Source organism: Podarcis erhardii (assembly GCF_964252035.2).
Source record: "Podarcis erhardii genome assembly, chromosome: 4".
NCBI classification, from domain to species: domain Eukaryota; kingdom Metazoa; phylum Chordata; class Lepidosauria; order Squamata; family Lacertidae; genus Podarcis; species Podarcis erhardii.
Window position 1 is genome coordinate 33,531,972 of NC_138508.1, and position 13,722 is coordinate 33,545,693.

At 39.9% G+C, this 13,722-nt stretch overlaps 1 protein-coding gene across 19 annotated transcripts in view; it reads left to right on the top strand.

Moving 5' to 3' along the window:
* The window catches only part of ZBTB20 (zinc finger and BTB domain containing 20), a 633,941-nt gene that overhangs the window by 292,143 nt on the left and 328,076 nt on the right, over nucleotides 1-13,722 (top strand). For all 19 annotated transcript variants that reach the window (XM_081859693.1, XM_081859688.1, XM_081859680.1 and 16 more), the window contains one exon: nucleotides 11,955-12,031. The gene's annotated coding sequence lies outside the window, so the exon portion shown is untranslated. The remainder of the gene's footprint in view (nucleotides 1-11,954; nucleotides 12,032-13,722) is intronic.

Here is a 13,722-nt window from a genome sequence, read left to right on the forward strand (position 1 = left end):
GTCACAGCGGAGGAAACCGCCAAGTTGTTTGTAGAACATATTTTTAAGTTGCATGGCGCCCCCTTGAGGGTTTTGAGCGACAGAGGGAAACAATTTACTTCCAGGTTCTGGAGGAAACTTATGAGCTTACTGCACGTAGAACTCAATTTCTCAACTGCCCGGCACCCAGAAACCAATGGGCAAGCGGAAAGGGCAAATGGGGTTTTACAACAATACCTGAGGTGTTATGTAAAAGACAGAGAAAATGATTGGGTGGATAAGTTACCTCTAGCAGAATTTGCCTACAACAACGCGGAGAACGTGTCCACAGGGATGAGTCCCTTCCTGGCAAATTATGGGTGTCACCCCCGGGCATTCCCAGGATAGGGAGGGGAGAGGTGGAGCGTGCCGGCGGCGGAATATTTTTTTGAAGAGATGGAGGCGATCCACCGTCAGCTTCAACTTAACTTAGAGAAAGCCAAGGAAGAATATAAGAAGCAAGCAGACAGAAATAGGAGGGAGGGTGAAACTATAAGGGTGGGGGACCGGGTGTGGTTGTCCACCCAAGGGCTACCGTTCAAGGGCGGGAGTAAGAAATTGAGGCCCAAAAGATTGGGACCCTTTGAGGTCACACAGCAGGTCAACCCAGTGGCATTCAAACTCAGGCTGCCCAGTCACATGAAATTACACCCAGTATTTCACAGGTCATTACTGTCGCCGTACCGAGAGGGACGTGAGTGGGGGGAGCGTGAGAGAGAGGCCACCCAAACGCCCGTGATAGAAGAGAGAGAGCGCGACATGAACGTGGCAGGAATCATTGATTCCAGGTGGAAGGGGAATCAGGTGGAATATCTGGTAGAATGGGAGGGGGAAGCAGAGTCGGAAAACACTTGGGTACCAGCAGAGGTAGTCAATGACGAGGTTTTAATAGAAACATTTCATCAGCGTTTCCCAAGAAAACCGCAACCCGTGGCTCGATTTAGAAGGGAACACTTTGGGACCACCGATGAGGAAGGGGAGTTTGAAGGGTTCCCAGAGTCAGGGGTGGGTGAAGAAGCCGACTCCGACGAAGAAGAGGAAGACGGTACGCCGTGGCTGGAAGTGTTAGAATCCTCGGACGACGAGGAGAGTTCCTTCAGGGGCTTTCCGCCCTCACCGCCAGTGGGAGAGGAGGCGGGAGGGGGTGAAGGGGGCCCTGGGGGGGAGGTGGATGTCAGGGAACTGCCATCGGAGAGACAGGTGGTGGACAGGCTCCAGGAGAATAGGAGAGAATCTGCAGCAGAAGAGGGAACCAGCAGGGGGAGTGCAGGAGTCACAGCGGAGGGGAGGCTCTGGGATGCTTCCAGTGAGAGTAGTGGAGAGGTAACGGGACCCCCGTTGGGAACGCCCACCCTTCGCCGGAAACTGTCACGCAGAGAGTCACGAAAGCGCATGTCTGTCAAACAGCTTTTATGTTGGCGTAAATTCCGTAGACGCCCACTGTCAGATTCTACCAGCGACTGACGGAGTCATGCTTTGGGGGCTCCGTTAGTGCATCGGTTTGGATGACCAGCCAAACCCCAGAGGGATCAAGCTTTTGCGCACAAGCAGCTCATTATCCCATCACAGCTACCAACCTTACTATATGCTTGTGAAACATGGACCACTTATAAAACGCCATCTCCAACTCCTCGAAATATTCCATCAACTGTGTCTCTGAAAATTTTTACACATCACTTGGGAAGACAGGCGAACAAATATCAGTGTACTGGAAAAAGCAAAGATCACCAGTGTTGAAGAAATGATTCTTCAACATCAACTTCATTGGACTGGTCATGTTGTATGGATGCCTGATGATTGTCTTCCAAAGCAACTACTCTATTCCGAACTTAAAAATGGAAAGCGTAATGCTGGTGGTCAACAAAAGAGGTTTAAAGACTGTCTCAAGGCAAAACTAAAAAAAAAAGTAGTATAAACACTGACAACTGGGAAACACTGTCCTGCGAGCACTCCAGTTGGAGAACAGCCTTTACCAAAGGTGTCATGGGCATTAAAGACACTTGAACTCAGGACGCAAGGGAGAAACGTGCTAGGAGGAAGGCACGCTTGGCAAATCCACACCATGATCAACTCCCGCCCGGAAACTAATGTCCCCACTGTGGAAGGACGTGTGGATCCAGAATTGGCCTCCATGGTCACTTACGGACTCATTGTTAAAACCGTGTTTATGGAAGACAATCTTACTCGGCTACAAGTGATCACAAAAGAAGCAGCAGCTGGGCTATAGTTATTTCATAACTGCTTATGGCATCCCTTTATCTACATAATGATATTATACATTAAGCATCTTCAAAGTAGTACTAAAATTTCTTTGTAGACTGTTGTCTGCTTCATATCCACTATGTGTTTTATAGGGCAATACTACAATAGTTACTATTGATGTAAAAATTGGAGTTTGGCTTTTGCTGCCAAACTCCTGTGGGACTTTGAGTCTTCTAAGTCCATGATCAGTCAGAGAAGAATGGATGGAGGCAGGATCCAGTGGAAAGCAAGGTAGATATTTATTTTTCTGTTGCAACAGAGTTCCCTCCCCTCTTTGCAAGGAGGGAGAGACCCAAAACAAAAGTGTGCAGGAACCTTTAAAGACTTTTGACATTGCCCAACCCCTTAGCCAAAGACTACCCTAAAAGCATCATACATACATCATAGGAGAAATTCTGTCTGCCATGATACCTGATAATGATCCCTGATTGCATTACCTGGGCAGCCTAGCCATTCTTTTGTGATGATAAATACTTTCTGAATCCAGGTCACAGGCTCACCCTATTCATACACAAATACATCTTTAATACAGGATTTGAAGGATTTGTAAGTGAAAAGATAATGGGAAAGCTTTTCTCATTTGCTTCCCTTACTGCAGAAGAACATTTGAGGTCACTGGGAGAGTCAAAATGGCTTCAGGATTGCTCTGTTGTACTATTTCAGACACATGGTTTATATACTTATATGTGTGTGCATTTATGAATATTTATTCTATATTTGAGACCTTCGACTTCTTATAACACTATGCTAACCAAAAAGTGACTTGGTCCCAAACCAGAGAGCTTGCATTGGATAGTAACTGTAAATTTGGAGGCTTAGCAGCAGAGCAGCAAATGCCTGTCTGTTGCTTTGTGGAAACCTCTCTTTTGAAATGCTGTCACTTTAAGAGAAACGTTTTTAGCATATTGCTTTTCTAAAGTACTCTACTATAAACACTGTACTGGAACATTTCATTAGCATTTGGAGAACAATAAAGAAACAGAGAGTTTAATAGGCTAATATGTTTTAGTGGCCTTAGCAGAACCCTACTTAACACAGTGGGATTTTCTACAGCACACAGAGGTAGGAAACTGTTCTGTATACATTTACTGTGTGGAACTTCCTCCTTCTGGGCAGCATGTGGTTTAGAGCAAAGAGAAATAACTTTCCTCCTGCAGCTCACCAATGAAAGAAGCATTTTTAAATACAGTGTTTTGAGAGCGAGATCTAAATTTGTCCCTGTGAGGGTCAGGGGCCAAACAACACGGCAGTACTTCGTAAAGAACTGTTTTTCAAAGGTAGAGGTAATACGAGATAGTTTGAAATTTTGCAATTGATTTGACATGGAAAACCATTGTGATGCCCATTGAGGCAGGCTGTCAATATTTAAAGATATAAAAACCCAAGTCCAGAGGCTGTATACCTGTGAATACTGGGATCTGTCGATCTGTATATCTATGAATACTGTGATCATCATCTCTTGGGAGTTGCCTTACCAGGCATCAGGTTAACCACTTTTAAAACAGACTGCTGAACTAAATGAACTACTTGGTTTGATCTACAAGTGCGCTTCATAAAGATCAAGAAGATTTAAGACATAGTGAGAAAAAATTGGGAGGGGCACACCATAGAAGTCATTAGATATAATATGACTTCTGTACTAGCTTGCTGAAATGCAGCCATGTTCTGGTGATGTACTTAAAGCAAGATTCACATGGAAATACTTGGATTAACATGGACGCGGGTGGTGCTGTGGGTTAAACCACAGAGCCTAGGACTTGCCGATCAGAAGGTCGGTGGTTCGAATCCCCGCGACGGGGTGAGCTCCCGTTGCTCGGTCCCTGCTCCTGCCCACCTAGCAGTTCGAAAGCACCTCAAAGTGCAAGTAGATAAATAGGTACCACTCCAGTGGGAAGGTAAATGGCATTTCCCTGCGCTGCTCTGGTTCTCCAGAAGCGGCTTAGTCATGCTGGCCACATGACCCAGAAGCTGTATGTCGGCTCCCTTGGCCAATAAAGCAAGATGAGCGCCGCAATCCCTGAGTCGGCCACGACTGGACCTAATGGTCAGGGGTCCCTTTGCCTTTACCTTTTACTTGGATTAACTGTGATCTTTATGCGATTTTTTTAAAAAACGGAGTGATGGTAGGATTGGAGGTGTTTACTCAAGACAGTAGCCGTGAAGTACGACTACCAAATTTTGAATGCAGTATCATACAAAACATTCTTTCCTTTCTGTGATTAATTTTTCTATTTGTTAAAAAATCTTCATGTCAATTTAAGCATGAGCGATTATAAATGATTCTGCATATTGCAGAATCAAAACATGAGATTTGATAGCTGCTCAGAAGTTGACTGGAATAAAATTTAAGAGATCACATTTCAGTGTGGAATTGAGAGACATTAACTTTTAATTTGGGTGCTGCTATTCTGTGCAGAAGAGTAAGTTTAACTCATAGTTTTGGATTATAGCGGTAATATTCTGGGCAATTGTGACAGTTTCCAGAAGGGAACTATTAATTGCCTCTAATGGGCTGCTTCATCTGAGTTTACTTGGGTCTCAGCTGCACCTCAAGATAGAACCCCTCTCTGCAAGTTCCTTAAGATCTCCCAAAGTTATTTTCTTCTGTTTTGTTTAGCTATTTAGTGGTGGTTATTTAGAAGATTTATTCTTTGGGCCAATTCTTTCTTTCTATCTTTCTTTCTTTCTTTCTTTCTTTCTTTCTTTCTTTCTTTCTTTCTTTCTTTCTCTGGAACTTACCATGAACAACTTCCTCATACTCTAAGAATGGCAATGGTGCCCACCTGGAAGGTGCCAGAACTGAGTTTGTGCAAGTTCTGACACCACACACACACAAACACACACACACACACACACACTGACACTCTAACTAATTCTAAGAACACATCCCTATTAGCAAATGTAAAATGTGAATTAGATGATGATGGATATGTCTTCAGCAATTCCCACTACATTGTTGCCCAGAGGAGGTAAGGAATGCACCATGATATGAAAAAAAATTCCAGGATTGTCTGGTTTCCGGAATAAGGTTCTCTATGCAGACATGTGCGTAAAGAAGATAAAGGCTAGTCATATGAATGGGAAATGTATTATGTGAATTATTTATTCATCCTAATTATTTCTGAGATAGCAACTGCCTCTTTTTTTAATCTGAGCATATCATCAATTAAGCCTGCATCATCACTTTCTCAGACCTGTTTTCAGCTTAGGTGTACTTTTTAAGTTAATAAAATTAAGAGTTATATTGGGCAGAGCACTAACTTAATGTACTACAATGACATGACACAGGAATGGGTGGGCTCTGGCAACATTCAGAATTAAGAAGGGTTTGGATTTGATATCCCGCTTTATCGCTACCCGAAGGAGTCTCAAAGCGGCTCACAATCTCCTTTCCCTTCCTCCCCCACAACAAACACTCTGTGAGGTGAGTGGGGCTGAGAGACTTCAGAGAAGTGTGACTGGCCCAAGGTCACCCAGCAGCTGCATGTGGAGGAGCGGAGACGCGAACCCGGTTCCCCAGATTACAAGTCTCTTAACCACTACACCACACTGGCTCAGGTTCCATCCCTGATTTTCCCCATTGTGCATCACTGAATCAAATATTTCCAAAGCATTATCAGGGGTCAAAGTTATGTTAGGAGGTGATCTTTTGGGGAAATTTCAGGAGTTGGACACTTTGCTACAACTATACTAAGGTTGACTCCCGGGATGGATGGCAAATTTGGCATTTGCAAGGACTCCAAAACCAACAGAGTCCTCTGGCCTAACAAGTGGTAACACTTCTACTTCTATAATCCAAAGATTATCCAAAAAGTCTGATGCAACCTAAGAGCATTCTCATTTTGCATATTCTGCCTCTTCCAGGTCAGGGGTCCCCACTGAGGGTGCTGTGCTCAAGGGGGACTCAAATTGTAGTGCTAGCACAGTTTGTGCAAAAGGTGTTGCAACAGCTGTGAATACTATTAGTATATTAAATAGTTTTAGTTGTTTGTTTTTTAATTGATTTTGTCGAGAGGAAGGGTACAACATTTATTTATTATATTTATATCCCACTGTCCTGCTAAGCAGCTCAGAGAGAGTTCACGTGGTCAACCATTTTAGCAGTGATAGTGGTTAGATACCATTATCATCAGCGGTTGCTTGTCTTATTTGTCAAATCATAGAGCTGGAAAAGTGGACAAAGTCATGCAGTATCAGTTTTCTTTTCAATTGCCTTGCAAACTTTCTTCAAAGAAGTAAGTTTCTTCCAAGCAGAACGTTATCACACCCCCTTGTTAACCAATGCTAGTTTGCATTACTTTCTTGTATGGTAGTCCCTGTAGCAGCATTCTCCAATATGTTGCCCTTCATATGTTTTGGACTATAGGCCCAGACAGCATGGTTTATGGTCAGGGATTATGGGACTTATAGTCTAATGCATCAGGAAGGCATGAAGTTGAGGAAAGTTGCTGTATGGTTTACCCAGCCTTGTCCAACATGTGTCGTTCCATATGTTTTGGAATTAGAGCCATACTGGTTGGGGCTACTGTAGGTTGCGCTTCAAAACATCTGGAGATCACTAGGTTGGGAAAGGCTGCTTTCCCTCTCTCTCTCTCTATATATATATAAAATGAACCATGTTTTGTCTCCACGTGCTCATCACTTTGAAACATGCAAGTATGTTGAATGGAAGACCAAGACCACCGAGTGAATAATTCAGTGAAAATGAATTCCTGACAGTTTTCTTTAATATTAAGGAAGTTTTTTGTTAGGATATTGGTGGAGGTGAGGGAGGTGCCCCTTTATTCATTGCTGGCAAATGGTAGAATTTGCTCAAGAACATAAGAAATGTTTTCATGGATCAAACCAAAGCTCCATGTAGTCCAGTTTTCTGCCTCCAGCAATAGCTCAGGTTGCTTATTACAGTATTGAATTTCACAGCTCCCCGCCCTGCTTTTTGAGTTTTCATGAAATATAATTTTCTTCTTTGCATTGTTTTAGTTATGCCTTTCATCGCCTTGGTTTTTCTTTCATGATTTGTAAAAATGTTCAGTTTGAAGAACATTGTACCAGTTTTCAAGAGTGACAATGCATTTCTTCACCTGTTATGTCAATAATTATTAATAATCATTCCCAATTACATATTTCCTTGGTTTTCCAGTAACACTATTAATTTTCATCCTGTCATGACAATTTTCATCTAAATAATTTTATTATTATCTTTATGCACTTCCTTTGTTGGGACTGTGTGAAAGCCTCTGCTGGAATCCAAACAATTTATGTCCGGCACATTTCCTTTATCCACCCAGTTTCTCACTAATGTACAACACCGATCACACTGAAATATTTATTTGTGTTGTAGCAGAACAAATGTAAAGGTGCTGCTATGATTTTATGGTGGAACCCTGTTTATCAACTGGTATTATTATTTTATGCATTGGTGGTAATTTGAGGCACGGGAGACAATACCATTCAGTATGAGAAACGGGATTGTAAAGATCACGGCATTATGAAAAACAAATCCTAATGCTTTCTATGTTGTGACAATGTGAAGATTATAAGGAAAACTCATGAAATGTATTGAAGCTCTCAGAATTTCCGTTTCATTTCTGCCATACAAAGAATTTATATCTTTAGCAAAAGAATTATTTGGGCAAGGCCTCTCAAAAGCTGCATGCTGTCAACTGTTCCTGTTCTTTGGGAACATAAACAGGATCTAGGGACAGCTTGTGCAAGAAAACAGTTGGAATAGGGAATATTATAGCTTCTCTGCAGCCAACTTGATTATCGTCATCACCCTGTGTACGAGGAAACTGTCAAAGAGGCATTGTGAAGAATCATAGAATCGTAGAATTGTAGGATTGCTCGATTCTACCTCATCAACAGCTGTAAGAGTGGCTTAGGATATTTCACAGCCCAAGTCCAGTTCCTTTTATGCAGCCATTAAACTTAAGGTTTCTTGTTACTGTGCTGCATCGCAATGGACTTTATGAACAGCTCCTTATTACAATCTTAATATCTCGAAAATCTAAAAGCAACCATTAAATATACATTATAGTAGTCTTTTATAAGCTGTCCCCCTCCAGGTGTTTCCCCCCACACCTCCCATCAATAATGGCTGGTGGAGGAGGAGGTGTGGTTCAAAATATCTGGTGAGTGGCAGGTTGCTAAAGGCTGCATTATAGCCTCTGTTAATGTCTTCTTGCATTCAGTTCGGAAACTTTAACTGTTACTACACACCCTTTTGCATGTTTACTGCTTAAATAATATTTTTTTAAAAAATACCTCAGTGATGAGAATTTATCTGGGGTAAAAAACAAAACAAAAAAATACTTCATAACATTAAATGAGTAATGTCTGACAGTGGGAGCTGGGTTGGTCAATGGAGCAGTGTGTTGCAGAAGATGGTACAGTCTACAAATTAGTACTTAACTGAGCCCAATGCATTTAGCTCTATTTAGCAGTTCTATGTGTCTCACTGCATGTGGGTGTTTTCATCTTTGTTACAGTCATGTGTAAATATCCTACTGAATTATGGGAGAAATTTTAAGAAGTATTAGCTAATACATGTGATTGAGCTTCATTGAAATTACAAATACAAGAATAGAGCTTTTTATTTATTTAAAAACTCCGTGCCCCACCCTTCAACATTATTCTCTAAGAGTGGCTGGCAATCACCAGAATAATTAAAACAATAAAGCAACATGTCATGAAAACAGCAGAGGTACACTCACTCATCACAAAGAGTACTAAAGCTAAATTTCAGTGTTTTTTTTAATCAATCTTAGCATTTTTAGATATCCAGAACAAGTTTACTTTTTCACTTTTTTGTCCTTCAAAATTACAGCTCTGGCTTATTGTGTAATTGCATCTTCAGAGTCAAATATTTGGAAAAGTTTGCAGGTAATAGTCTACAAGAGGCTTTGCCTGGAACTCCAAAATCTTGCTGGACTCCACATCATTCCTGGTGATTGACCAGCTGGGGTTGATGAGAGCTGGAATCTAACAAAATCTGAAGGATGTGAAGGCTGGTCTACAGCTTTTGGGGGAGGTTTCTGACCTTGAGAAGTGATCCATGAGGTCTTTCTCTGAACATAAATTGTGTTGATATTTAGTCCTCTGATGGTTAATTATAAAATTGAGACAAACCATTAGTCTGGGTTTGGACATAATTTTATTCAAACCATGGCTTAGCTCTGGGTAGCACAGCATCAGCAAGGCTGTGGGAGCAGCAGAGCAGCCCTAAATTTGCTGTGAGTACCACATACAGTGGTACCTCGGGTTACATAAGCTTCAGGTTACAGACTCCGCCAACCCAGAAATATTGCTTCAGGTTAAGAACTTTGCTTCAGGATGAGAACAGAAATTGTGTTCTGGCGGTGCAGCGGCAGCAGGAGGCCCCATTAGCTAAAGTGGTGCTTCAGGTTAAGAAAAGTTTCAGGTTAAGAACAGACCTCCGGAACAAATTAAGTACTTAACCCGAGGTACCACTGTAATTGTTATTTTTACGCTTAGTCATGGATTGGCTTAGCACTGCATGCAAATTGAGAGTGTGTGACCAAACAATTGATAAATACTATTAGGAAGAAACAAATAAAGAGCATGTTTTAATAATGAAAATAGAATTGCATAGAAAATGCATTTTACATTACAGTGGTATGACTTTGCCCATCATGTAATGCCTCCATGGCATTGGGGGGGAAATGGCTTCTCTTAGTTTCATTGGTTCCTAATTATTCAAAACTGTGTGCAAATGATACCAAGTTCTTTTTGTTAGGGAATAACTTGGTGAGGACAATATTAACAATTCTAATTTGTAATTCATGAATCATTTTATATAGCACTGACCCCAAAGTCGACTGGTTTGGCATTTACTAATGATATATTTTGAATGCTTTTTTTCAAAAAATGATGCATCTGATGATTTACATACATTTTTCACAGATACTTTTTGGGTGAAATTTCTTATTATATGTGTCTTATAGGGAGCTTTAAGAGCTGATCATGAAATTAACACTATACTCCTGAGCTGCTTTTTTTAAAAAAATTAAACATGAAAATACTTACAACAAGCAATCCCTATATAATCCCCAAGCTTCTTTACTAGTGCCTGTTACATCCTAAGTCAGCAACATAAAAGATAATGTTTTTCCCCCCTTTTCCTTTCTTTTTCTTTTTCCAGTTGCAACTGCATTGCCAATAATTATTAAACAAAATGCAGGATTGGCGTAACAGACTTTCATTGTGGACAGTTAGTATACGAAAACCAATTTCAGTTCATTCCTATACCCAGCTGCACCAGTTTACATTTCTCTGAAGTCAATATGCACATGATTGCATGCAAGATTTCAGCCTTAAATGCTGTAATTTTTAGATTCATGTGACTCTGGGTTTGTGGCGACATGTGGTTGACTGTATGAGGGCTGTCTTTGTGTGTTTAAGGAAACTGTAAATGTACATTACCCACATTTTAGTGCTTCACCAGTAACTTTATTTCTTTTTCTGTAGACCAGAAAATGAATGTACCCATTGGAAACTCTGGACATAAATGTGTAATCTCATGACCACTTCACCAGGAACATTATCAAGCCACCCTGTGTACCCCCACAGAATTGTGGTTGTGTGAATTGGCTCCCTATAATGTCTGGTGGTGATGCTTATGTAGGAAGCATCTTTGTTTAGAAATATTTGTAAATGTCTTCTGCCATGTTTTGTTGTTGTTGAATTACAGATAGTAAGAATCTAGTTAACATATTGTAACAGTTTGGACTTTATTTCTTATTTTATATTCTTTCCCTTCTATGTTTTGCTTGGTTTTTTTATGTATTTTTCTTACAGACATATAAAAACCATGGAATCCTACTATTTCTATATTTATATTTATTTTTGTTTATAGTATAATAATCGCTGATATTTTTAACACTACCATTCCAGTTGTGCACATTTGAAACTATGTTATCCATTCCTGTGGTTAGAAAACCCAAACCCTAAAAAGTTGCTGCTGCTTCTCCCATTCTCTTGAAGAACTATTCTATAATTTTGCATAAAAAGTGAGATTTACAACCAGTTGTTTTGAACAAAAATAGTAGACTATTCAACATATTTTTCATTTCTATGCAACAGTTTGAAATTTAAAGATTCTATAGAGCAGTCTTTTAAAAAATTTGATTGTGGGTGTAATCCACATAAACAATGAAGTCAGCAGCAAATCTATAAAGCTTGAAGATTTTGTTTGTGTTGCCTGGCACTATTTAAAAGTGCAAACTCTCTTTTATTATAGTTTCGTCCTAAAATGTCCCTAGTTTTGTTTTGCTTTTTATTGCTCATTCCTCCCACAATCATAGGTATGTAATTTCATCTGTCTTTTTTTAATTGTTATGCCTGATTCTTTTAATAAGTTAGATTGTTGATATAAAGGTGCAGGATAATTTTTTTCTCCCTTTTTTGCCACGCTATTTGGAATCCTTTAATGTAGAGCTGTATTTTTCTGTTCTGAATTGCCTTCTTTATTTCCTTTCTTCATTACAAACTACTCTGGAAAGAGCTTTTCTAACTAAAAAAAGAAGAAGAAAAAGAAGCTATGCTTGACTGATAATGCATTGCTTTGGATGGTGAAACATTATGAAAGTTTAATTTTTAATTAAATCTGAAATAGCAATTATAACTGAAAGAGATTTTAACCTGTTTCTTTTCAGAGTGCCTGAAGTTACATTTTAGATGCTGAAATCATTGCACCTTAAAAACAAAAAAGATTGAGCTGCACTGCATTCTTGTAAGTAAAAGCTTTTTTAGTACCTTTTGTCAGTCTTTCTTTGACACAAAACTGTTAGCATAGTAACTAGACTTGGGGGGCAGCGGTCAGGCTGTCCTTGAATAGGATTTAGGAATATTTTGTATATAAAACACACATTTTTGGAAATCCAAATGGTGCTGGGTTTTTAGTGTGCTTTATGTCAGACCCTAAATTGTTAATCTATTGTGCTGGCTGTTTCAAATTTCATTAGGAATGGTGGAGAGCTTTTTCTCCGTTGACATATATTTTCTGTCATCCTGTCACCAACAATTCTTGCACTTTGGTACAAGGAAGGATAATATAAAGTATCAGAATGGCATCGGAAACAGTATTCTTTCCCCTTTGTGATGTCAAAATAATTTTTTGTCCTGTGCTGTAATGAAAATAAAAAAGAAGAAAGAGCTTCTTGTGATACCACAACAGAATTCAGATGCCTCAAAGACAACTGAAGTTGTATAATTCCTTGTGTGTGCATTGAGGGTACTTATGTGCATCGGTGCCCATCTGATCTATTGTGGCATAAAACAGTCAAAATGGTATTTCTTCCCCCCTTTAATAAGAAAAGAAGCTATTTATAAAAACCCTATTATTCTATAAATGAGGAATAGGCAGACTTCTGGCTTGCAGAATCTTCTTTGTTTTTCTACTATAACTCCAAGGTCTGCCAGCTGGAGCTTGGTGCAAAATAGTGGCTCGGGGTGGAATAATCTTAGAATTAATGAACAGGTTGCCCCTGACCACATTCTCAGCTCAGGGATGTTATCAGGACCAGAACTAAGTGCATAATGCTTTAACACTATTTGTTGTTCTCTGGTTTATTGATACTGGATAGCCATTGTTACATTTATTAATCCTGTATGCTTACTTCGTTCTTCACTTGTATCAGTGGTTTATCTGTACACAACTTAGGGAAATAATAATTATAATAATGAATAATAAGGAAATAATAATAATAATAATAATAATAATTATTATTATTATTATTATTCCTGATTTCCGGCCCATTTCTCGATTTCTCGAAGGAGATCTTTTTGTTGTTGCTTTTGTTAGTTTGGACTGGGGAGTTGGAAATCCTTTCAAATTTTCAGCAGATCATCCAAGAGATCATCTGCAGATCATCCGCAGTAGATTCCACTCGTACCTTTTGTCCTCCCCTGGTAAGAATACATGATCATTTACTAGTTTTAACAGCACATCGAAGAACTATCACAGTCCCTCTCTTAACTGTTTTTCACATGATCATGCAGTAATCTACCTTTCTATTGTAAATATACCAGTAGTGTATATCTACATGCACTGTTTTCTATTCATCCCTGATATCAGTGTGGCCTGTGTGTTGCCCTCTTTCCCATTACCATCTAACCTCTTCTCTTGAACTCATATGCTTGACTTTCCTTTTCCTTCCTTCTGGCAGCCCTATTGTTATCTTTGTCACTTCCAGTATATACTCCTGACAGTGGTCCATCATCTCATCTCCAATTACTGATAATTTTCTAACCCATGGATGGATTGGCTCCACTGTATACAGCAGTGGTGGGGAATCTTCAGCCCATGGGCCTAATTAGGTATGACAAGGATCATAATTTGACCTGCAAGGTCATTTCCCCCAAGCCACGCACATCTGCCCCACACCTGGTAAAAATGCAGCTGCAAAGAAACAGTTGGGAACC